The sequence below is a fragment of the Schistocerca gregaria genome, unplaced genomic scaffold (genome assembly GCF_023897955.1).
Source record: "Schistocerca gregaria isolate iqSchGreg1 unplaced genomic scaffold, iqSchGreg1.2 ptg000333l, whole genome shotgun sequence".
In the NCBI taxonomy this organism is placed as follows: domain Eukaryota; kingdom Metazoa; phylum Arthropoda; class Insecta; order Orthoptera; family Acrididae; genus Schistocerca; species Schistocerca gregaria.
Genome location: NW_026061799.1, coordinates 8913559 through 8940621, shown reverse-complemented (window position 1 = coordinate 8940621; position 27063 = coordinate 8913559). Strand labels below are relative to the sequence as shown.

At 27.1% G+C, this 27063-nt stretch overlaps 1 pseudogene; it reads left to right on the top strand.

Annotated features, from left to right (window-relative positions):
• The first annotated feature begins 20624 nt into the window (after nt 1-20624).
• On the top strand, nt 20625-22367 carry LOC126306403 (NADH-ubiquinone oxidoreductase chain 5-like; annotated as a pseudogene).
• The last annotated feature ends 4696 nt before the right edge of the window (nt 22368-27063 follow it).

Below are 27063 nucleotides of genomic sequence, written 5' to 3'. Positions count from 1 at the left end.
CTACTGCTGATTCTAGAATTAATAGAAGTATTTGTCCAATAATTAGTAATGAGATTAAGTTTATTGCTATAGATGGTCCTGTGTTTCCTAATAAGGTTAATAATAAGTGTCCTGCAATTATATTTGCTGCCAACCGTACTGCTAATGTACCTGGTCGAATAACATTACTAATTGTTTCAATTAGTACTATAAATGGTATTAATGCAGGCGGTGTACCTTGTGGTACAAGGTGTGTAAATATATGATTAGTATGGTTAATTCATCCAAATAATATAAATCTTAGCCATATAGGTAGGGCAATTGCAAATGTTAATGCTAAATGTCTTGTTCTAGTAAAAATATAAGGGAATAATCCTATGAAATTGTTAAATAATATTATAATAAAAATTGAGATGAAAATGAATGTTGTTCCATTAAATGATTTTGGTCCAAGAAGTGTTTTAAATTCATTATGTAAGGTTAAATTTAGTTTATTTCAGATAATGTTAATTCGTGATGGTGTAAGTCAAAATAGTGATGGGATTAATAATAGTCCTAGAAATGTTCTAGTTCAATTTAATGATAAATTAAAGATGTTAGTTGATGGGTCAAATGTTGAGAATAGATTTGTTATCATTTTCAATTTAAGTTTTTTATTTCAATTGTTCCTTTTTCTGCTCTTTTAATAAGGTTAGGTTTAAATGAGAAGAAGTTTATTTGATTAAACAAGATTAATGTAGCTGAAAATATAATGAATAGTGAGAATCATATAAGAGGGGATATTTGAGGGATTTGGATATAATTTCCCCATCAGAAGTAGTCGTTAATTTACTATTATTTGGTTTAAGAGACCATTACTTACTTTCAGTCATCTGATGAATTTCAAGGTGTACTAATTTTTTTTAGTTACTTTAGATTGACACTCTAATGTTATTTATTTTAACTAACTCCTTAAATTATCTTAGATAATCACTTAATAAATAAATTTACTGAAGTTCTTTCAATTACAATTGGTATAAATCTGTGGTTTGCTCCACAGATTTCTGAGCATTGTCCAAAGAATAATCCAGGTCGATTTATTGTGAATGTTCCTTGATTTAACCGACCTGGCGTTGCATCAATTTTAACCCCTAATGCAGGAACTGCTCATGAGTGTAGAACATCTGATGCTCTTGTTAATACTCGTACTTCTGTATTTATTGGTAGGATTGTTCGGTTATCTACATCTAGTAGTCGGAATCCATCATTTTCTAGGTCTTGTTCTGGTGTTATATAAGTGTCAAATTCTATGTCTATGAAGTCTGAATATTCATATCATCAATATCATTGTCGTCCAATGGTTTTAATTGTAATTATTGCATCTACTGAATCATCAAGTAAATATAATAGTCGTAATGATGGAAGGGCAACAAAAATTAATGTAATTGCTGGTAAAGCTGTTCAGATTGATTCAATTAAATGTCCATGAAGTATATTACGGTTAGTATAGGCAATAAATAATATATAACTTAGGGCATAACCTACAATTACTGTAATTAATAATAATACGACCATAGTATGATCATGAAAGAATGATAATTGCTCCATTAATGGTGAAGCTCCATCTTGAAGAGATAAATTTGATCATGTTGCCATTAATAAATATTTTGTAATAAAAGGTCAAACCTTTATTTGTAGAGCTTAAATCTACTGCACTAATCTGCCATATTAGAATCTAGAGATTAATGGTAATTCTGAGTAACTATGTTCTGCAGGAGGGTTATTTTGTAGTCATTCTGTTGATCTTCTTATGTTAGCTCTAAATATAATTGCTCGGTTTGTAATCATTCTTTCTCATATAATTACAATGAATATAATGATTCCTACAATAGAAATAGTAGACCCAATTCTTGATACTACGTTTCATGATGTATATGCGTCTGGGTAGTCAGAGTATCGTCGAGGTATTCCTGCTAATCCTAGGAAGTGTTGAGGAAAGAATGTTAAATTTACTCCAATGAATATAATTGTAAATTGGATTTTTAATCATGTATTATTTATAGTTAATCCTGTAAATAGTGGATATCATTGAATGACACCTCCTATAATTGCAAATACTGCTCCTATAGATAATACATAATATTAGATAAACAAAATAAACCAGAAGAACATAAACCATGACCAACCATTAGAGAAAGAGAACCTACACAACCTCATCAATTCATAGTCATCAATCCACCAATAACCATTCTTATATGAGCAACAGAAGAATATGCAATTAAAGACTTTAAATCAACCTGACGAAAACAAATAAATCTTACAATAACACCCCAAGATAATCCTAAAGACAATCAAAAATAATTAAACTTTAAACCCAAATAAGAAATAACCTTTATAACACGAAAAATACCATAACCACCTAACTTTAATAAAACACCAGCAAGAATTATTCTACCTGAAATAGGGGCCTCTACATGAGCCTTAGGAAGTCATAAATGAACCAAAAACATAGGTATCTTAACTAAAAAAGCCAAAATTATAAATACATAAAACATAAAATAATAAGAACCAAAATCAACCAATAAAGGAAAATATAAAGTATTAGAAAAATCATAAACCTTAAATAAAACTAATAATAAAGGTAATCTAGCAACCAAAGTATAAAACATTAAATAAACACCAGCCTGCAAACGCTCAGGTTGATAACCCCAACCCAAAATTAAAAGTAAAGTAGGAACTAATCTAGCCTCAAAAAAAATATAAAAAGAAAGAAGACTTAATCTAGCAAATGAACAATAAAGCATAATTATTAAAATCAAAACCATAAAAACAAAAAAATTAGAATGATATGAACTTAAATAAACTGAACCTCTAGCAGTGATTATTAAAGAACAAATCCAAAAACTAAGTAAAATTAAACTAAAAGAAAAATAATCAATACCAAAATAATATCTAATTATATTCAAATCAGCATTTGAATAAACACAAATTATAAAAACAAAACCCGACAGAAACATTAAAGAATGAACCAACCATCAACAATTATTTAATAAACAAAGAGGGATCAAAAAAATAGTTATAAATAAATACTTTAACATAAAGATAAACCAAAAGAATTAAAAAAATCATTACCATGAGAACGAATTATTGAAACTAAAATAGAAAGACCTAAAGCACCCTCACAAACAGAAAAAACTAAAAAAATTACAGGAAAAAAATAATCATAATCAAACTCAATAAGAAAAACAATAACTAACATAAATAAAGAAAGAACAATATATTCTAATCTCAAAAGAACCATTAATAAATGTTTACGTTTAGAAGAAAAACATAAACACCAGCAAAATAAATCAATAAAGAAGTAAAAATAGAGAATATAAACATTAGTTTTAATAGTTTAAAAAAAACGCCGGTCTTGTAAACCGGAAATAAGTCCAGCCCCCACTTTTAAAACTTCAGAGGTGGAAAAGCTTCCATCATCGGTCCCCAAAACCGGTATTTTAAATAAACTAACCCCTGAAATGATCAAAATAATAATTATATCATTTTCAAATGTAATAAATATTAATTTTATTAAATTAAGACACCCAATATCAATAATGCTTTTTATTATCCTTCAAACCTTCCTAGTTGGATTAATAACAGGAACAATAATAGAAAGATATTGATTATCATATATTTTATTTTTAACATTTCTTGGTGGTATACTAGTATTATTTATTTACATTACAAGAATTGCATCAAACGAAATATTTCAGCCTAAATCAATCACTATAATTATTACATTAATAATGTGAGTATTTATCATATTAATATTAATTATTCTAGATATATCTATATTTATAGACTTTTTCAAAAACACCGAAACTATAAATATTGATAATTCAATCAATTATCAAGAAATAACAATATCTTTAGAAAAATTATATAATAGACCAACATTCATTATTACAATAATAATAATAATTTATTTATTTTTAGCACTACTAGCAGTTGTTAAAATCACCAATATTAATCAGGGACCTATTCGTAAAATAAGATAATTACTAATGAATAAACCCTTACGATTAAGACATCCTTTAATTAAAATTATTAATAACTCTTTAATTGACTTACCTGCCCCAACAAATATTTCATTTTGATGAAATTTTGGATCCCTATTAGGGTTATGTTTGGTAATTCAAATCGTAACTGGACTATTTTTAGCTATACATTATACATCAAATATTGAAATAGCATTCAGTAGTGTAGTACACATCTGCCGAGACGTAAATAATGGTTGAATTATCCGAACCTTACACGCAAATGGAGCATCTATATTTTTTATTTGTATTTACTTACATGTAGGACGGGGAATTTACTATGGATCTTATATATATATACATACCTGAATAATTGGTACAGTGATTTTATTTTTAGTTATAGCAACTGCATTTATAGGATATGTCTTACCCTGAGGCCAAATATCTTTTTGAGGTGCAACAGTAATTACTAATTTATTATCAGCAATCCCATACTTAGGAACAGATTTAGTCCAATTAGTATGAGGAGGATTCGCTGTTGATAATGCAACATTAAATCGATTCTTCACATTCCATTTTGTATTACCATTTATTATTGCTGCTATAGCAGCAATTCATTTATTTTTTCTTCACCAAACAGGATCTAATAATCCTCTTGGACTTAATGGAGATATTGAAAAAATTCCATTCCATCCATACTTTACCTTTAAGGATTCTATTACATTTGTAATAATAACATCATTATTAATTATACTATGTTTAATTAATCCTTACCTATTAGGAGATCCAGATAACTTTGTACCTGCCAACCCATTAGTAACACCAGTTCACATTCAACCAGAATGATATTTCCTATTTGCATATGCAATTCTACGATCTATCCCTAATAAGTTAGGAGGTGTTATTGCATTATTTTTATCAATTAGAATCTTAATAATTTTACCATTTTATAATAAAACACCATTCCGAGGCATTCAATTTTACCCTATTAATAAAATTTTATTCTGAATTATAGTAGTTGTTGTATGCTTACTAACGTGAATTGGTAAACGACCTGTTGAAGAACCTTATATTATAACAGGTCAAATCTTAACAATTATTTACTTCACATATTTCTTAATTAATGTCCATGTCGCAAACGCATGAGATAAATTAATTAAGGAATAAAGTTAATTAGCTTAGGAAAAGCATATGTTTTGAAAACATAAAATTAGAAGTTTAACTCTTCTATTAACTTTTCTCAAAAAATTTCACTAAACAAATGAGATAAATAAAATCTTTAAACCAACAAAGAAAATAAAAAAGTTCAAAGATAAAGGTAAAAAACTTTTTCAAGCTAAGTACATTAATTTATCATAACGGAACCGTGGTAATGTTCAACGAACCCAAATAAAACCAAAAGATATAATAGCAAGCTTAATAAAAAATATAAAAGAATAAAAATCACCGCCCAAAAAAATTAAAGCCAATAACATTCTTATGAAGACAATTCTAGTATATTCAGCTAAAAAAATTAAAGTAAAACCACCCGCACCATACTCAATATTAAATCCTGAAACTAACTCAGATTCCCCTTCAGCAAAATCAAAAGGAGTACGATTAGTTTCAGCTAAGCAAGAAGCAAAACAAGCTAAAGCTAAAGGAAAAGAAATAATAATAAATCAACAATAAAGCTGATAGTTTATAAAATCAAACATATTAAAACTACCAATTAAAATAATTAAAGACAATAAAATTAAAGCTAAACTAACTTCATAAGAAATTGTTTGAGCAACAGAACGAAGAGAACCTAATAATGAATAATTTGAATTAGAAGATCAACCAGCAATTATAACAGTATAAACACCTAATCTAGTACAACATAAAAAAAATAAAAATCCATAAGAAAAAGAACACATATAAGTTAAATAAGGAAAAATTACTCAAACGGCTAAAGAAATCATTAAATTAAAAACAGGGGAAAAATAATAAAGTAGGTAATTAGATATAATAGGAATTGGCTGCTCCTTACAAATTAACTTAATAGCATCTCTAAATGGCTGAGGAATTCCAACAAAACCTACCTTATTTGGACCCTTTCGAATCTGAATATAACCTAAAACCTTACGCTCTAATAAAGTTAAAAAGGCAACACTAATTAAAACACAAATAACCAATAAAAGAAAATTCAAAATAAATATAAATAAATCATAAAGTATCAATACTATTTGTAGAAAAAATCTACATAAATGAATTCTAAATTCAACACATTAATCTGTCAAAATAGTAAATAAATTAATATTAATCAATATAACAAAAAATATTTTAACCATATGGTCCTTTCGTACTAATATGGATTAACAATCTTAGGATAGAAACCGACCTGGCTCACGCCGGTCTGAACTCAGATCATGTAAGAATTTAAAGGTCGAACAGACCTAATCATTGGGCTCCTGCACCCAAAATTTTTCTTAATCCAACATCGAGGTCGCAATCTGCTTTGTCGATATGAGCTCTCAAAAACAATTACGCTGTTATCCCTAAGGTAACTTAATCTTATGATCATAAATTATGGATCAAAATAACAAACATAAATAAATGATATAATAATGAAGAGTTTATCTATTCTTCATGTCACCCCAACAAAACATCATCATTAAATATAGAAAGACAAACAAAAAACTATATAAAAGTAAAATGTCAAGCTCTATAGGGTCTTCTCGTCCTAAAGAAGAATTTAAGCCTTTTGACTCAAAAGTTAAATTCAAAAATTTTTTAAGAGACAGTTGATTTCTCGTCAAGCCATTCATTCCAGCCACTAATTAAGAGACTAATGATTATGCTACCTTTGCACGGTCAAAATACCGCGGCTCTTTAAAAATACGCTCAGTGAGCAGGCCAGACCTCAAAATATAAACAAGAGGACATGTTTTTGATAAACAGGCGGAAATCAATTTTGCCTAGTTCCTTATAATAAGTTCACAAGGTAAAAATTTCATACAAATAAATATACTAATTCTATCATTATTACAAAAATTTTAAAATTAAATTAATAATCTTAATAAAAAACCTAAAATATTTATAAAATCAAAATAAAAAATAATGAACTAAAACGTAATCTTAAAGATAGCTGGTTTAAAGCTTACTATTATATTTCTATAAAATAAATTATAGGTTATTAACTTCAAAGCTTATCCCTTAAAGAATAAATAAGTTAATATTTTTACTTAAAAAATTAAATAAAAACAAATAACTTTAAAAAATAAAATTTTTTCTTAAGAAACTAGATATCTTTGGAAACGATTAACATCTCATTTCTATAAATAATTTAATAATAATTATAATACATTAACTATAAATTATTTATAAATCAACCCAAATCGAGACAAGTAAAATAAATACTAAAATTTTGATAAACCCTGATACAAAAGGTACAATAAATAAAATCTACTTAAAAAAATTAAAATAATATTTCATAAAACACTTACATTACCAATAAACTATAATTAAAAAAATCAATTCCATTAAGTATACTAAGACAAAAATACAATAAAATTATTTATATTAAATAATTAAATAAACAAGAAATAAATATAATAAAATAAATAATCAAGTTATCCTGATTTGCACAGAAAAATTTTCAGTGTAAATGAAACACTTTACTAATAAGTTATATCTTGAAACTCTTCCTAGATACACTTTCCAGTACATCTACTATGTTACGACTTATCTCATCTAAATTGAAGCTACTTTAAAATAAAATAGAATAATCAATAATGAGAGCGACGGGCGATGTGTACACATCTCAGAGCCAATATCAGTTAAATTAAATAAATTAAATTACTATCAAATCCACCTTCACTAACAGTATTTCACTATCAAATCCGTTATAAACAAAAATCTATTGTAACCCACCTCCTCTTAACTATAACCTGCACCTGACCTGAAATATTTTATAATTATAAATCTTGAGAATTATAACTCTAAAAAGATTCTCTGATAACGGAGATATACAAACAAATAAATGAAGTAGAGTAAATCGTGTATTATCAATCATGGGGTAGGTTCCTCTGAATGGAATGAGATACCGCCAAATTCTTTGGGTTTAAAGACCTTAACTAATAGTACCCTGGTAAATATAATTAACATTTAAAATAATAGGGTATCTAATCCTAGTTTATTATTTAAATTTCACAGATTCATAAAAAGGGCCACAAATAAATTTTAACATTTCACCTTACAAATTTATATTTCAACCCTAATAATATAAACAACTGTTTTAACCAATAATATTCACTAGTATCAATCGTATAACCACGGCTGCTGGCACGAATTATGCCGATACTAAATCAATTGCTAAATCCAAAATCACTTGATAATTAAATCAAATTACTGCAAAAAGAACATTTAGTCTAACAAAACTTACATATAATACAAAGAAAAAGTGAATAAACAAGCAAGAATAAAACTTTTAAAAATAAAAAATAAGAAAATTTTAAATCTATTAATTCAGGAAAAAATAAAAGATTCAAATATTTAAAGAAAAAAAAAGAAAAAAACAACAAACATTAACAAAAAAAAAAGAAACGCCCCTATGTATGACCACAACAACTTCTCTATTATATATAATTAAAGATTAATATGGAACATGTATAACAATAAATGTATTATATTCTTTCTTATTTAATCTTTCTTTTCACTAATAAATAAAGAAAGATTAAATAATATAATAAATATATTTTATACAATTATGTAATTTAATATAATATGTTATTAATATGAATTCTGTTTTTTATATTAAGTTAACTTTCATATATATTAGTTAAATAATCTAATTATAGATAATTTACATAATTATATTATTATAATTAATATAATTATTTATATTAATTATAATATTTTATATTTAAATTAATAATTTTATTTATTATATCCAATTATAATAATATTAAATATTAAATTACATATTATTATATATCTTATATTATAATAACCTATTTTAAGCTAAAAACATAAGTAGCTATAATCCTAGGTAAATAATTGCATTAAAATAATCAATTGATAATGGTAAGATGAACTTATAATACTTTAATTTCAATTAAATGTAATATATTAATATAAATTATTTATTATATATATATATAAAAAAATAAAATGAGCAGGATAAATTAATCCTAATTAAACAAAATAATACATAAAAGAATTTCAAAAAAAAACTTTCGATATATATATTAAATAAATGAAGTGCCTGATTAAAGGGTTACCTTGATAGGGTAAATAAAGTAAATAAAATTACCTTCATTAAAATTACATAAGATAGAATTAAACTATCTCCTTTAGTATCAAAAACTAATGTGCATCATACACCTTAATGTAAAAAGGTAAGCTAAACAAGCTAATGGGTTCATACCCCATTTATAGAGGTATCAATCCTCTCCTTTTTAATGACCAACAACTCTACGAAACTTCTCTTCTATCAACATTAATGATAGGAACGATCCTGTCCATTTCATCAAATTCCTGATTTGGGGTTTGAATAGGACTTGAGATCAACTTACTTTCATTTATTCTGCTCCTAACAAGAAATAAAAATATAATAATAAATGAATCATCAATTAAATATTTTATTGTCCAAGGAATAGCATCGACAATAATATTATTTTCAATTTTGCTGATTCAAATAAAATATCCCATGGGATGGGAAACAGAATTTATCCCATCAATAATAATTACATCTAGACTATTATTAAAGATTGGAGCTGCACCTTTCCATTTCTGATTTCCAGAAGTTATAGGAGCATCAAGATGAAATAATTGTTTAACATTAATAACATGACAAAAAATCGCCCCAATAATGGTCTTATCTTATTGTATTCTATTAAGAACTTTTATTTGAACAATTATTATCTTAAGAATTATTATTGGGGCAATAGGAGGTTTAAATCAAACATCCTTACGACAACTTTTAGCATATTCATCAATCAGACATCTAGGTTGAATAATTAGATCATTAACAGTCAGAGAAAACATCTGAGAACTATACTTCATTATTTACTCACTATTAAGATTAATTATAGTTTTATTATTTAAGAAAAAAAATTTATTTTTCATAAATCAAATTTATTCAGCCAGAAATATAAAAACCGAAATTAAATTCATAATATTCTTATCTTTATTATCTTTAGGTGGACTACCACCATTCCTTGGATTCTTACCAAAATGAATTGTAATACAATCATTAATAGAAAACAATATAACAACTATTATAACTATTATAGTTGTATTAACTACAATTACACTCTACTACTATATACGTATTAGATTCTCAGCTCTAATTATATCATACACAGAAAATTCGTGATCTATAAAGATAAAGTCCCAAAAATCAGGAATCATTCTTCCTATAACAGTAATAATTTCAACAATAGGATTGATTTCAACATCAACCTTAATTTCATTATACTAAGGACTTAAGTTAATCAAACTAATAACCTTCAAAGTTATAATTAAAAGAATAATCTTTTAGGCCTTAGTAAAATTTTACACCTCTAGAATTGCAGTCTAGAATCATAATTGAATATAAGACCTAAATATGATAAGAGAGAAAACATCTCATAAGTAGATTACAGTCTACCACCTAAAATTCAGCCATCTTACCGCAAAAATGATTATTCTCAACAAACCATAAGGACATTGGTACTTTATACTTCATATTTGGAGCATGAGCAGGAATAGTAGGAACATCAATAAGAATACTTATTCGTGCTGAACTTGGCCAACCCGGATCTCTAATTGGGGATGACCAGATTTATAATGTTATTATTACAGCTCACGCATTCGTAATAATTTTCTTTATAGTAATACCTATTATAATTGGTGGATTTGGTAATTGACTTGTTCCACTAATAATTGGTGCACCAGATATAGCATTTCCACGAATAAATAATATAAGTTTTTGATTACTACCACCTTCACTAACCCTTCTTCTTACATCTTCTATAGTAGATAATGGTGCTGGTACAGGATGAACAGTTTACCCTCCTCTAGCAGGAGCTATTGCACATGGGGGTGCATCTGTAGATCTAGCTATTTTTTCACTGCACTTAGCAGGTGTATCATCTATTCTTGGTGCAGTGAATTTCATTACAACAGCAATTAATATACGATCAGAAAGTATAACTTTAGATCAAACACCTTTATTTGTATGATCTGTAGCTATTACAGCATTACTTCTCCTTCTTTCACTTCCAGTTTTAGCAGGAGCTATTACTATATTATTAACAGATCGAAATTTAAATACATCATTCTTTGACCCTGCAGGAGGGGGTGACCCAATTCTATATCAACATCTATTTTGATTCTTTGGACACCCAGAAGTTTATATTTTAATTCTACCGGGGTTCGGAATTATTTCACATATTGTATGTCAAGAAAGAGGAAAAATTGAATCATTTGGAACATTAGGTATAATTTATGCTATACTATCAATTGGACTAATAGGATTTATTGTATGAGCACATCATATATTTACAGTAGGAATGGATGTTGACACACGAGCATATTTTACATCAGCAACAATAATTATTGCTGTACCTACAGGAATTAAGGTATTTAGATGATTAGCTACATTATATGGAACTAAATTCAAGTTCAATCCACCATTATTATGAGCTCTAGGATTTATTTTCCTATTTACAATTGGTGGATTAACAGGATTAGTATTAGCAAATTCATCACTTGATATTGTATTACATGATACATATTATGTAGTAGCCCACTCTCATTATGTATTATCTATAGGAGCAGTATTTGCAATTATAGGAGGTGTCATTCAATGATATCCACTATTTACAGGATTAACTATAAATAATACATGATTAAAAATCCAATTTACAATTATATTCATTGGAGTAAATTTAACATTCTTTCCTCAACACTTCCTAGGATTAGCAGGAATACCTCGACGATACTCTGACTACCCAGACGCATATACATCATGAAACGTAGTATCAAGAATTGGGTCTACAATTTCTATTGTAGGAATCATTATATTCATTGTAATTATATGAGAAAGAATGATTACAAACCGAGCAATTATATTTAGAGCTAACATAAGAAGATCAACAGAATGACTACAAAATGACCCTCCTGCAGAACATAGTTACTCAGAATTACCATTAATCTCTAGATTCTAATATGGCAGATTAGTGCAGTAGATTTAAGCTCTACAAATAAAGGTTTGACCTTTTATTAGAAAATATTTATTAATGGCAACATGATCAAATTTATCTCTTCAAGATGGAGCTTCACCATTAATGGAGCAATTATCATTCTTTCATGATCATACTATGGTCGTATTATTATTAATTACAGTAATTGTAGGTTATGCCCTAAGTTATATATTATTTATTGCCTATACTAACCGTAATATACTTCATGGACATTTAATTGAAACAATCTGAACAGCTTTACCAGCAATTACATTAATTTTTATTGCCCTTCCATCATTACGACTATTATATTTACTTGATGATTCAGTAGATGCAATAATTACAATTAAAACCATTGGACGACAATGATATTGAAGATATGAATATTCAGACTTCATAGACGTAGAATTTGACACTTATATAACACCAGGACAAGACCTAGAAAATGATGGATTCCGACTACTAGATGTAGATAACCGAACAATCCTACCAATAAATACAGAAGTACGAGTATTAACAAGAGCATCAGATGTTCTACACTCATGAGCAGTTCCTGCATTAGGGGTTAAAATTGATGCAACGTCAGGTCGGTTAAATCAAGGAACATTCACAATAAATCGACCTGGATTATTCTTTGGACAATGCTCAGAAATCTGTGGAGCAAACCACAGATTTATACCAATTGTAATTGAAAGAACTTCAGTAAATTTATTTATTAAGTGATTATCTAAGATAATTTAAGGAGTTAGTTAAAATAAATAACATTAGAGTGTCAATCTAAAGTAACTAAAAAAAATTAGTGCACCTTGAAATTCATCAGATGACTGAAAGTAAGTAATGGTCTCTTAAACCAAATAATAGTAAATTAACGACTACTTCTGATGGGGAAATTATATCCAAATCCCTCACATATCCCCTCTTATATGATTCTCACTATTCATTATATTTTCAGCTACATTAATCTTGTTTAATCAAATAAATTTCTTCTCATTTAAACCTAACCTTATTAAAAGAGCAGAAAAAGGAACAATTGAAATAAAAAACTTAAATTGAAAATGATAACAAATCTATTCTCAACATTTGACCCATCAACTAACATCTTTAATTTACCATTAAATTGAACTAGAACATTTCTAGGACTATTATTAATCCCATCACTATTTTGACTTACACCATCACGAATTAACATTATCTGAAATAAACTAAATTTAACCTTACATAATGAATTTAAAACACTTCTTGGACCAAAATCATTTAATGGAACAACATTCATTTTCATCTCGATTTTTATTATAATATTATTTAACAATTTCATAGGATTATTCCCTTATATTTTTACTAGAACAAGACATTTAGAATTAACATTTGCAATTGCCCTACCTATATGGTTAAGATTTATATTATTTGGATGAATTAACCATACTAATCATATATTTATTATATTATTTAATCTTTCTTTATTTATTAGTGAAAAGAAAGATTAAATAAGAAAGAATATAATACATTTATTGCTATACATGTTCCATATTAATCTTTAATTATATATAATAGAGAAGTTGTTGTGGTCATACATAGGGGCGTTTCTTTTTTTTTTTGTTAATGTTTGTGGTTTTTTTCTTTTTTTTTCTTTAAATATTTGAATCTTTTATTTTTTCCTGAATTAATAGATTTAAAATTTTCTTATTTTTTATTTTTAAAAGTTTTATTCTTGCTTGTTTATTCACTTTTTCTTTGTATTATATGTAAGTTTTGTTAGACTAAATGTTCTTTTTGCAGTAATTTGATTTAATTATCAAGTGATTTTGGATTTAGCAATTGATTTAGTATCGGCATAATTCGTGCCAGCAGCCGCGGTTATACGATTGATACAAGTGAATATTATTGGTTAAAACAGTTGTTTATATTATTAGGGTTGAAATATAAATTTGTAAGGTGAAATGTTAAAATTTATTTGTGGCCCTTTTTATGAATCTGTGAAATTTAAATAATAAACTAGGATTAGATACCCTATTATTATAAATGTTAATTATATTTACCAGGGTACTATTAGTTAAGGTCTTTAAACCCAAAGAATTTGGCGGTATCTCATTCCATTCAGAGGAACCTACCCCATGATTGATAATACACGATTTACTCTACTTAATTTATTTGTTTGTATATCTCCGTTATCAGAGAATCTTTTTAGAGTTATAATTCTCAAGATTTATAATTATAAAATATTTCAGGTCAAGGTGCAGCTTATAGTTAAGAGGAGGTGGGTTACAATAGATTTTTGTTTATAACGGATTTGATAGTGAAGTACTGTTAATGAAGGTGGATTTGATAGTAATTTAATTTATTTAATTTAACTGATATTGGCTCTGAGATGTGTACACATCGCCCGTCGCTCTCATTATTGATTATTCTATTTTATTTTAAAGTAGCTTCAATTTAGATGAGATAAGTCGAAACATAGTAGATGTACTGGAAAGTGTATCTAGGAAGAGTTTCAAGATATAACTTATTAGTAAAGTGTTTCATTTACACTGAAAATTTTTCTGTGCAAATCAGGATATCTTATTTATTTATTTTATTATATTTATTTTTTGTTTATTTAATTACTTAATATAAATAATTTTATTGTATTTTTGTCTTAGTATATTTTATAGAATTGATTTTTTAAATTATAGTTTATTGGTAATGTAAGTGTTTTATGAAATATTATTTTAAATTTTTTTAAGTAGATTTTATTTATTGTACCTTTTGTATAGGGTTTATCAAAATTTTAGTATTTATTTTACTTGTCTCGATTTGGGTTGATTTATAAATAATTTATAGTTAATGTATCATAATTATTATTAAATTATTTATAGAAATGAGATGTTAATCGTTTCCCAAGATATCTTAAGAAAAAATTTAATTTTTTAAAGTTATTTGTTTTTATTTAATTTTTTAAGTAAAAATATTAACTTATTTATTCTTATTGGGATAAGCTTTGAAGTTAATAACCTATAATTTATTTTATAGAAATATAATAGTAAGCTTTAAACCAGCTATCTTTAAGATTACGTTTTAGTTCATTATTTTTTATTTTGATTTTATAAATATTTTAGGTTTTTTATTAAGATTATTAATTTAATTTTAAAATTTTTGTAATAATGATAGAATTAGTATATTTATTTGTATGAAATTTTTACCTTGTGAACTTATTGTAAGGAACTAGGCAAAATTGATTTCCGCCTGTTTATCAAAAACATGACCTCTTGTTTATATTTTGAGGTCTGGCCTGCTCACTGAGCGTATTTTTAAAGAGCCGCGGTATTTTGACCGTGCAAAGGTAGCATAATCATTAGTCTCTTAATTAGTGGCTGGAATGAATGGCTTGACGAGAAATCAACTGTCTCTTAATAAATTTTTGAATTTAACTTTTGAGTCAAAAGGCTTAAATTCTTCTTTAGGACGAGAAGACCCTATAGAGCTTGACATTTTACTTTTATATAGTTTTTTGTTTGTCTTTCTATATTTAATGATGATGTTTTGTTGGGGTGACATGAAGAATAGATAAACTCTTCATTATTATATCATTTATTTATGTTTGTTATTTTGATCCATAATTTATGATCATAAGATTAAGTTACCTAAGGGATAACAGCGTAATTGTTTTTGAGAGCTCATATCGACAAAGCAGATTGCGACCTCGATGTTGGATTAAGAAAAATTTTGGGTGCAGGAGCCCAATGATTAGGTCTGTTCGACCTTTAAATTCTTACATGATCTGAGTTCAGACCGGCGTGAGCCAGGTCGGTTTCTATCCAAAGATTGTTAATCCATATTAGTACGAAAGGACCATATGGTTAAAATATTTTTTGTTATATTGATTAATATTAATTTATTTACTATTTTGACAGATTAATGTGTTGAATTTAGAATTCATTTATGTAGATTTTTTCTACAAATAGTATTGATACTTTATGATTTATTTATATTTATTTTGAATTTTCTTTTATTGGTTATTTGTGTTTTAATTAGTGTTGCCTTTTTAACTTTATTAGAGCGTAAGGTTTTAGGTTATATTCAGATTCGAAAGGGTCCAAATAAGGTAGGTTTTGTTGGAATTCCTCAGCCATTTAGAGATGCTATTAAGTTAATTTGTAAGGAGCAGCCAATTCCTATTATATCTAATTACCTACTTTATTATTTTTCCCCTGTTTTTAATTTAATGATTTCTTTAGCCGTTTGAGTAATTTTTCCTTATTTAACTTATATGTGTTCTTTTTCTTATGGATTTTTATTTTTTTATGTTGTACTAGATTAGGTGTTTATACTGTTATAATTGCTGGTTGATCTTCTAATTCAAATTATTCATTATTAGGTTCTCTTCGTTCTGTTGCTCAAACAATTTCTTATGAAGTTAGTTTAGCTTTAATTTTATTGTCTTTAATTATTTTAATTGGTAGTTTTAATATGTTTGATTTTATAAACTATCAGCTTTATTGTTGATTTATTATTATTTCTTTTCCTTTAGCTTTAGCTTGTTTTGCTTCTTGCTTAGCTGAAACTAATCGTACTCCTTTTGATTTTGCTGAAGGGGAATCTGAGTTAGTTTCAGGATTTAATATTGAGTATGGTGCGGGTGGTTTTACTATAGTAGAATTGTCTTCATAAGAATGTTATTGGCTTTAATTTTTTTGGGCGGTGATTTTTATTCTTTTATATTTTTTATTAAGCTTGCTATTATATCTTTTGGTTTTATTTGGGTTCGTGGAACTTTACCACGGTTCCGTTATGATAAATTAATGTACTTAGCTTGAAAAAGTTTTTTACCTTTATCTTTGAATTTTTTTATATTCTTTGTTGGTTTAAAGATTTTATTTATCTCATTTGTTTAGTGAAATTTTTTGAGAAAAGTTAATAGAAGAGTTAAACTTCTAATTTTATGTTTTCAAAACATATGCTTTTCCTAAGCTAATTAACTTTATTCCTTAATTAATTTATCTCATGCGTTTGCGACATGGACATTAATTAAGAAATATGTGAAGTAAATAATTGTTAAGATTTGACCTGTTATAATATAAGGTTCTTCAACAGGTCGTTTACCAATTCGCGTTAGTAAGCATACAACAACTACTATAATTCAGAATAAAATTTGATTAATAGGGTAAAATTGAATGCCTCGGAATGGTGTTTTATTATAAAATGGTAAAATTATTAAGATTCTAATTGATAAAAATAATGCAATAACACCTCCTAACTTATTAGGGATAGATCGTAGAATTGCATATGCAAATAGCAAATATCATTCTGGTTGAATGTGAACTGGTGTTACTAATGGGTTGGCAGGTACAAAGTTATCTGGATCTCCTAATAGGTAAGGATTAATTAAACATAGTATAATTAATAATGATGTTATTATTACAAATGTAATAGAATCCTTAAAGGTAAAGTATGGATGGAATGGAATTTTTTCAATATCTCCATTAAGTCCAAGAGGATTATTAGATCCTGTTTGGTGAAGAAAAAATAAATGAATTGCTGCTATAGCAGCAATAATAAATGGTAATACAAAATGGAATGTGAAGAATCGATTTAATGTTGCATTATCAACAGCGAATCCTCCTCATACTCATTGGACTAAATCTGTTCCTAAGTATGGGATTGCTGATAATAAATTAGTAATTACTGTTGCACCTCAAAAAGATATTTGGCCTCAGGGTAAGACATATCCTATAAATGCAGTTGCTATAACTAAAAATAAAATCACTGTACCAATTATTCAGGTATGTATATATATATAAGATCCATAGTAAATTCCCCGTCCTACATGTAAGTAAATACAAATAAAAAATATAGATGCTCCATTTGCGTGTAAGGTTCGGATAATTCAACCATTATTTACGTCTCGGCAGATGTGTACTACACTACTGAATGCTATTTCAATATTTGATGTATAATGTATAGCTAAAAATAGTCCAGTTACGATTTGAATTACCAAACATAACCCTAATAGGGATCCAAAATTTCATCAAAATGAAATATTTGTTGGGGCAGGTAAGTCAATTAAAGAGTTATTAATAATTTTAATTAAAGGATGTCTTAATCGTAAGGGTTTATTCATTAGTAATTATCTTATTTTACGAATAGGTCCCTGATTAATATTGGTGATTTTAACAACTGCTACTAGTGCTACAAATAAATAAATTATTATTATTATTGTAATAATGAATGTTGGTCTATTATATAATTTTTCTAAAGATATTGTTATTTCTTGATAACTGATTGAATTATCAATATTTATAGTTTCGGTGTTTTTGAAAAAGTCTATAAATATAGATATATCTAGAATAATTAATATTAATATGATAAAGACTCACATTATTAATGTAATAATTATAGTGATTGATTTAGGCTGAAATATTTCGTTTGATGCAATTCTTGTAATGTAAATAAATAATACTAGTATACCACCAAGAAATGTTAAAAATAAAATATATGATAATCAATATCTTTCTATTATTGTTCCTGTTATTAATCCAACTAGGAAGGTTTGAAGGATAATAAAAAGCATTATTGATATTGGGTGTCTTAATTTAATACAATTAATATTTATTACATTTGATAATGATATAATTATTATTTTGATCATTTCAGGGGTTAGTTTATTTAAAATACCGGTTTTGGGGACCGATGATGGAAGCTTTTCCACCTCTGAAGTTTTAAAAGTGGGGGCTGGACTTATTTCCGGTTTACAAGACCGGCGTTTTTTTTAAACTATTAAAACTAATGTTTATATTCTCTATTTTTACTTCTTTATTGATTTATTTTGCTGGTGTTTATGTTTTTCTTCTAAACGTAAACATTTATTAATGGTTCTTTTGAGATTAGAATATATTGTTCTTTCTTTATTTATGTTAGTTATTGTTTTTCTTATTGAGTTTGATTATGATTATTTTTTTCCTGTAATTTTTTTAGTTTTTTCTGTTTGTGAGGGTGCTTTAGGTCTTTCTATTTTAGTTTCAATAATTCGTTCTCATGGTAATGATTTTTTTAATTCTTTTGGTTTATCTTTATGTTAAAGTATTTATTTATAACTATTTTTTTGATCCCTCTTTGTTTATTAAATAATTGTTGATGGTTGGCTCATTCTTTAATGTTTCTGTCGGGTTTTGTTTTTATAATTTGTGTTTATTCATATGCTGATTTGAATATAATTAGATATTATTTTGGTATTGATTATTTTTCTTTTAGTTTAATTTTACTTAGTTTTTGGATTTGTTCTTTAATAATCACTGCTAGAGGTTCAGTTTATTTAAGTTCATATCATTCTAATTTTTTTGTTTTTATGGTTTTGATTTTAATAATTATGCTTTATTGTTCATTTGCTATATTAAGTCTTCTTTCTTTTTATATTTTTTTGAGGCTAGATTAGTTCCTACTTTACTTTTAATTTTGGGTTGGGGTTATCAACCTGAGCGTTTTCAGGCTGGTGTTTATTTAATTTTTTATACTTTGGTTGCTAGATTACCTTTATTATTATTTTTATTTAAGGTTTATGATTTTTCTAATACTTTATATTTTCCTTTATTGGTTGATTTTGGTTCTTATTATTTTATGTTTTATGTATTTATAATTTTGGCTTTTTTAGTTAAGATACCTATGTTTTTGGTTCATTTATGACTTCCTAAGGCTCATGTAGAGGCCCCTATTTCAGGTAGAATAATTCTTGCTGGTGTTTTATTAAAGTTAGGTGGTTATGGTATTTTTCGTGTTATAAAGGTTATTTCTTATTTGGGTTTAAAGTTTAATTATTTTTGATTGTCTTTAGGTTTATCTGGGGGTGTTATTGTAGGATTTATTTGTTTTCGTCAGGTTGATTTAAAGTCTTTAATTGCATATTCTTCTGTTGCTCATATAAGAATGGTTATTGGTGGATTGATGACTATGAATTGATGAGGTTGTGTAGGTTCTCTTTCTCTAATGGTTGGTCATGGTTTATGTTCTTCTGGTTTATTTTGTTTATCTAATATTATTTATGAACGTTTAGGTAGACGAAGATTATTAATTAACAAGGGTATAATTAATTTGATGCCAAGAATGGCTTTATGATGATTTCTTTTAAGATCATCAAATATGGCTGCTCCTCCTTCTTTAAATTTGGTAGGTGAAATTAGATTATTAAATAGAATTATATCTTGATCTTCTTTTAGATTCTTTGCTTTGATTTTTTTATCTTTTTTTAGAGCTGTTTATACTTTGTATATATATTCTTATTCTCAGCATGGGAATTATTATTCTGGTGTTTATACTTGTTCTCTTGGTTATTTTCGTGAATATCATCTTTTACTTTTACATTGATTGCCTTTAAATATTCTCTGTTTAAAGGGTGAATATTTCTTTGTTTAGTTTGCTTAAGTATTTTAATTAAAAATATTGTTTTGTGGAATCAATGATATGAAGTTTTCCATCTTAGGCCGTGAATTTATTTTCTATTTGTTCTTTGAGTTTTTTTTCTTTGTTTATTTCGAGAACTATAATTTTTATTTTAGGTATTTATTATTTAATAATTGATTATAGAGTTTTTGTTGAGTGAGAGCTTTTCAATTTAAATGGTTCTATAGTTGTTATAACTTTAATTTTGGATTGAATATCTCTTATTTTTATATCTTTTGTTATATATATTTCTTCTTTGATTATTTATTATAGAGAGGATTATATATCTGGTGAAAAGAATATAAATCGTTTTATTATTATTGTTTTAATATTTATTCTTTCTATAGGTTTTTTAATTATTAGTCCTAATTTAATTAGAATTTTATTAGGTTGAGATGGTTTAGGTTTAGTTTCTTATTGTTTAGTTATTTATTATCAAAATGTAAAATCTTATAGTGCTGGTATATTAACTGCACTTTCTAATCGTATTGGTGATGTTGCTATTTTAATTTCTATTGCATGAATGTTAAATTTTGGTGGTTGAAATTATATTTATTATTATGATTTTATTTCTAATTCTTTTGAAATAAAGCTCATTACTATATTAATTGTTTTAGCAGCTATAACTAAGAGAGCTCAGATTCCTTTCTCTTCATGACTTCCTGCTGCTATAGCAGCTCCTACTCCTGTTTCTGCTTTAGTTCATTCTTCTACTCTTGTTACTGCTGGTGTTTATTTATTAATTCGTTTTAGACCAATATTGGATACTTATAATTGTGGTTGATTTTTACTTTTAATTGGTTGTATAACTATATTTATGGCTGGATTGGGTGCTAATTTTGAGTTTGATTTAAAGAAGATTATTGCTCTTTCTACTTTAAGACAACTTGGTTTAATAATAAGAATTTTGGCTATAGGTTATCCAAAGCTTGCATTTTTTCATTTATTGGCTAATGCTTTATTTAAGGCATTATTATTTATATGTGCAGGTTCAATAATTCATAATTTGAAGGATTCTCAGGATATTCGTTTTATAGGATCAATTGTTAATTTCATACCTTTAACTTCAGTTTGTTTTAATGTTTCTAGTTTATCTTTGTGTGGAATACCTTTTTTAGCGGGATTTTATTCAAAGGATTTAATTCTTGAGATGGTTTGTTTAAGATGAATTAATTGTTTAATTTTTTTTCTTTATTTTTTTTCTACTGGTTTAACTGCTTCTTATTCTTTTCGTTTGTTTTATTATTCAATATCTGGTGATAATAATTTTTATTCTAGATTTTCTTTTGATGATAAGGGTTATTATATTTCATTTGGAATAATTGGTCTATTGTTTGTTGCTGTTTTTGGTGGTAGTCTTTTATCTTGATTAATTTTTCCTATTCCTCATGTGATTGCTTTACCTTATTATTTAAAGTTTTTAACTATTACAGTTGTTATTTTAGGTGCTTATTTAGGTTATCTTATTTCTAATTTTGATTTTTCTCATAATTTATTTTCTTTAAGTATACTTTCTTTTGTTAGATTTGCTGGTTCTATATGATTTATACCTTTTCTTTCAACTAAGTTTATTAGATATATTCCTTTAAAAATAGGTTATTATTCATCTAAGTCATTTGATTATGGTTGAGGTGAATTACTTGGTGGTCAAGGTTTATATAGATTATTTATTTATTTAATTGGTTATATTCAAGGTTGATATGATTCTAATTTCAAGATTTATCTTTTAACTTTTATTTTTTGAATATTTATTTTGGTAATATTATTTTTCGTTTACTTAAATAGCTTATAATTAGAGCGTGACACTGAAGATGTTAAGGAAGTATTTTTACTTTTAAGTATTTATAAATATAGATATATTATTTTTACAGTGAAAATGTAATGTTTTATTTAAACTATATAAATTTTAGAAATGTTAACGGAGTTTCACCGCTAATATAAAAAGTTAGCAGCTTTCATATTGGCTTTACATTTCCTTAATTGGAACTATTATAGTTCAATTATATTATTAACAGTAATACGCCTCTTTTTGGCTTCAATTAATAAGAATAAGGGTAGTACATACCAATCTTCCAGGTCGAAACTGACTGCAATATTTCGCTTCTTATTCTATTTAAGGTTGATTGATAATATCAATACTTTTTGAATGCAACCCAAATGTTATATTTAACTACAACCCTTTATTCTGCTCATTGTAATGCTCCTTGGTTTCATTCATGGTATAGTCCTCCTAACAGAACTAGAATAAAAAATATTGTTGATACTGTTCAGATTATGATGTCTGAAGTTTTAAAAATAATTACAATTGGTAGAATTAGTGCAATTTCTACATCAAAAATTAAAAAGATTACTGCGATTAGGAAGAATCGTATTGAGAATGGTATTCGTGCTGATCTTTTTGGATCAAACCCACATTCAAATGGTGATCTTTTTTCTCGATCATTAATTAATTTTTTTGATAGTGTTGGATTATAACAATTATTGGAATAATAAATCCAATGAAAACTCTTGTTGATAGAATTAGAATTGTTTTTCTTGATTTATATCAAGCTTTCTGATTGGAAGTCAAATGTACTATTTATACTAGAAAAACAATTATCTACCTCATCAATAAATAGAGATATATAAGAATAATCATACTACGTCTACGAAGTGTCAGTATCATGCTGCTGCTTCAAATCCAAAGTGATGTCTTGGTGAAAATTGATTTATTGAGTGTCGAAGTAGACATGTTGATAAAAAGATTGTTCCAATAATTACGTGTAAACCATGGAATCCTGTTGCAACAAAGAATGTTGATCCATAAACTGCATCTGCAATGGTAAAAGGTGCTTCTCAATATTCATATGCTTGAAGTATTGTAAAGTATAGTCCTAATAACACTGTGAAGAATAATCCTTGTAGTGCTTGAGTATGATTAGATTCCATTAAACTATGATGTGCTCATGTTACTGTTACTCCTGATGCTAAAAGAATAGCTGTATTAAGTAATGGAATTTGTATAGGGTTAAAGGGTTGAATTCCTATTGGAGGTCATAGTATTCCTAGTTCAATTGTTGGTGCTAATCTTCTTCTAAAGAATGCTCAAAAAAAAGAAACGAAAAATAATACCTCTGATGCAATAAATAAAATTATTCCTCATCGTAATCCAATTGATACAAATCCTGTATGTAATCCTTGATATGTTCCTTCTCGTACTACATCTCGTCATCATTGAATTATAGTTAGTAGGGTAATTCCAAATCCAATTATGAATAAGTTAATATTAAATAGGTGGAATCATTTTGCTAGTCCTGATACTAGGACTATTGCTCCAATTGCTCCTGTTAATGGTCAAGGTCTATAGTCTACTAAGTGGAATGGGTGGTTTGAGTGAGTTGTTAACATATGTTTAATATACTTCTCTAGAATATAGAGTTCTTAGAATTGAGAAAACATAGGCTTGAATTATTGCTACTGCTGATTCTAGAATTAATAGAAGTATTTGTCCAATAATTAGTAATGAGATTAAGTTTATTGCTATAGATGGTCCTGTGTTTCCTAATAAGGTTAATAATAAGTGTCCTGCAATTAGATTTGCTGCCAACCGTACTGCTAATGTACCTGGTCGAATAACATTACTAATTGTTTCAATTAGTACTATAAATGATATTAATGCAGGCGGTGTACCTTGTGGTACAAGGTGTGTAAATATATGATTAGTATGGTTAATTCATCCAAATAATATAAATCTTAGCCATATAGGTAGGGCAATTGCAAATGTTAATGCTAAATGTCTTGTTCTAGTAAAAATATAAGGGAATAATCCTATGAAATTGTTAAATAATATTATAATAAAAATTGAGATGAAAATGAATGTGGTTCCATTAAATGATTTTGGTCCAAGAAGTGTTTTAAATTCATTATGTAAGGTTAAATTTAGTTTATTTCAGATAATGTTAATTCGTGATGGTGTAAGTCAAAATAGTGATGGGATTAATAATAGTCCTAGAAATGTTCTAGTTCAATTTAATGATAAATTAAAGATGTTAGTTGATGGGTCAAATGTTGAGAATAGATTTGTTATCATTTTCAATTTAAGTTTTTTATTTCAATTGTTCCTTTTTCTGCTCTTTTAATAAGGTTAGGTTTAAATGAGAAGAAGTTTATTTGATTAAACAAGATTAATGTAGCTGAAAATATAATCAATAGTGAGAATCATATAAGAGGGGATATTTGAGGGATTTGGATATAATTTCCCCATCAGAAGTAGTCGTTAATTTACTATTATTTGGTTTAAGAGACCATTACTTACTTTCAGTCATCTGATGAATTTCAAGGTGTACTAACTTTTTTTAGTTACTTTAGATTGACACTCTAATGTTATTTATTTTAACTAACTCCTAAATTATCTTAGATAATCACTTAATAAATAAATTTACTGAAGTTCTTTCAATTACAATTGGTATAAATCTGTGGTTTGCTCCACAGATTTCTGAGCATTGTCCAAAGAATAATCCAGGTCGATTTATTGTGAATGTTCCTTGATTTAACCGACCTCGCGTTGCATCAATTTTAACCCCTAATGCAGGAACTGCTCATGAGTGTAGAGCATCTGATGCTCTTGTTAATACTCGTACTTCTGTATTTATTGGTAGGATTGTTCGGTTATCTACATCTAGTAGTCGGAATCCATCATTTTCTAGGTCTTGTTCTGGTGTTATATAAGTGTCAAATTCTACGTCTATGAAGTCTGAATATTCATATCTTCAATATCATTGTCGTCCAATGGTTTTAATTGTAATTATTGCATCTACTGAATCATCAAGTAAATATAATAGGCGTAATGATGGAAGGGCAATAAAAATTAATGTAATTGCTGGTAAAGCTGTTCAGATTGTTTCAATTAAATGTCCATGAAGTATATTACGGTTAGTATAATCAATAAATAATATATAACTTAGGGCATAACCTACAATTACTGTAATTAATAATAATACGACCATAGTATGATCATGAAAGAATGATAATTGCTCCATTAATGGTGAAGCTCCATCTTGAAGAGATAAATTTGATCATGTTGCCATTAATAAATATTTTCTAATAAAAGGTCAAACCTTTATTTGTAGAGCTTAAATCTACTGCACTAATCTGCCATATTAGAATCTAGAGATTAATGGTAATTCTGAGTAACTATGTTCTGCAGGAGGGTCATTTTGTAGTCATTCTGTTGATCTTCTTATGTTAGCTCTAAATATAATTGCTCGGTTTGTAATCATTCTTTCTCATATAATTACAATGAATATAATGATTCCTACAATAGAAATTGTAGACCCAATTCTTGATACTACGTTTCATGATGTATATGCGTCTGGGTAGTCAGAGTATCGTCGAGGTATTCCTGCTAATCCTAGGAAGTGTTGAGGAAAGAATGTTAAATTTACTCCAATGAATATAATTGTAAATTGGATTTTTAATCATGTATTATTTATAGTTAATCCTGTAAATAGTGGATATCATTGAATGACACCTCCTATAATTGCAAATACTGCTCCTATAGATAATACATAATGAAAGTGGGCTACTACATAATATGTATCATGTAATACAATATCAAGTGATGAATTTGCTAATACTAATCCTGTTAATCCACCAATTGTAAATAGGAAAATAAATCCTAGAGCTCATAATAATGGTGGATTGAACTTGAATTTAGTTCCATATAATGTAGCTAATCATCTAAATACCTTAATTCCTGTAGGTACAGCAATAATTATTGTTGCTGATGTAAAATATGCTCGTGTGTCAACATCCATTCCTACTGTAAATATATGATGTGCTCATACAATAAATCCTATTAGTCCAATTGATAGTATAGCATAAATTATACCTAATGTTCCAAAAGATTCAATTTTTCCTCTTTCTTGACATACAATATGTGAAATAATTCCGAACCCCGGTAGAATTAAAATATAAACTTCTGGGTGTCCAAAGAATCAAAATAGATGTTGATATAGAATTGGGTCACCCCCTCCTGCAGGGTCAAACAATAATGTATTTAAATTTCGATCTGTTAATAATATAGTAATAGCTCCTGCTAAAACTGGAAGTGAAAGAAGGAGAAGTAATGCTGTAATAGCTACAGATCATACAAATAAAGGTGTTTGATCTAAAGTTATACTTTCTGATCGTATATTAATTGCTGTTGTAATGAAATTCACTGCACCAAGAATAGATGATACACCTGCTAAGTGCAGTGAAAAAATAGCTAGATCTACAGATGCACCCCCGTGTGCAATAGCTCCTGCTAGAGGAGGGTAAACTGTTCATCCTGCACCAGCACCATTATCTACTATAGAAGATGTAAGAAGAAGGGTTAGTGAAGGTGGTAGTAATCAAAAACTTATATTATTTATTCGTGGAAATGCTATATCTGGTGCACCAATTATTAGTGGAACAAGTCAATTACCAAATCCACCAATTATAATAGGTATTACTATAAAGAAAAT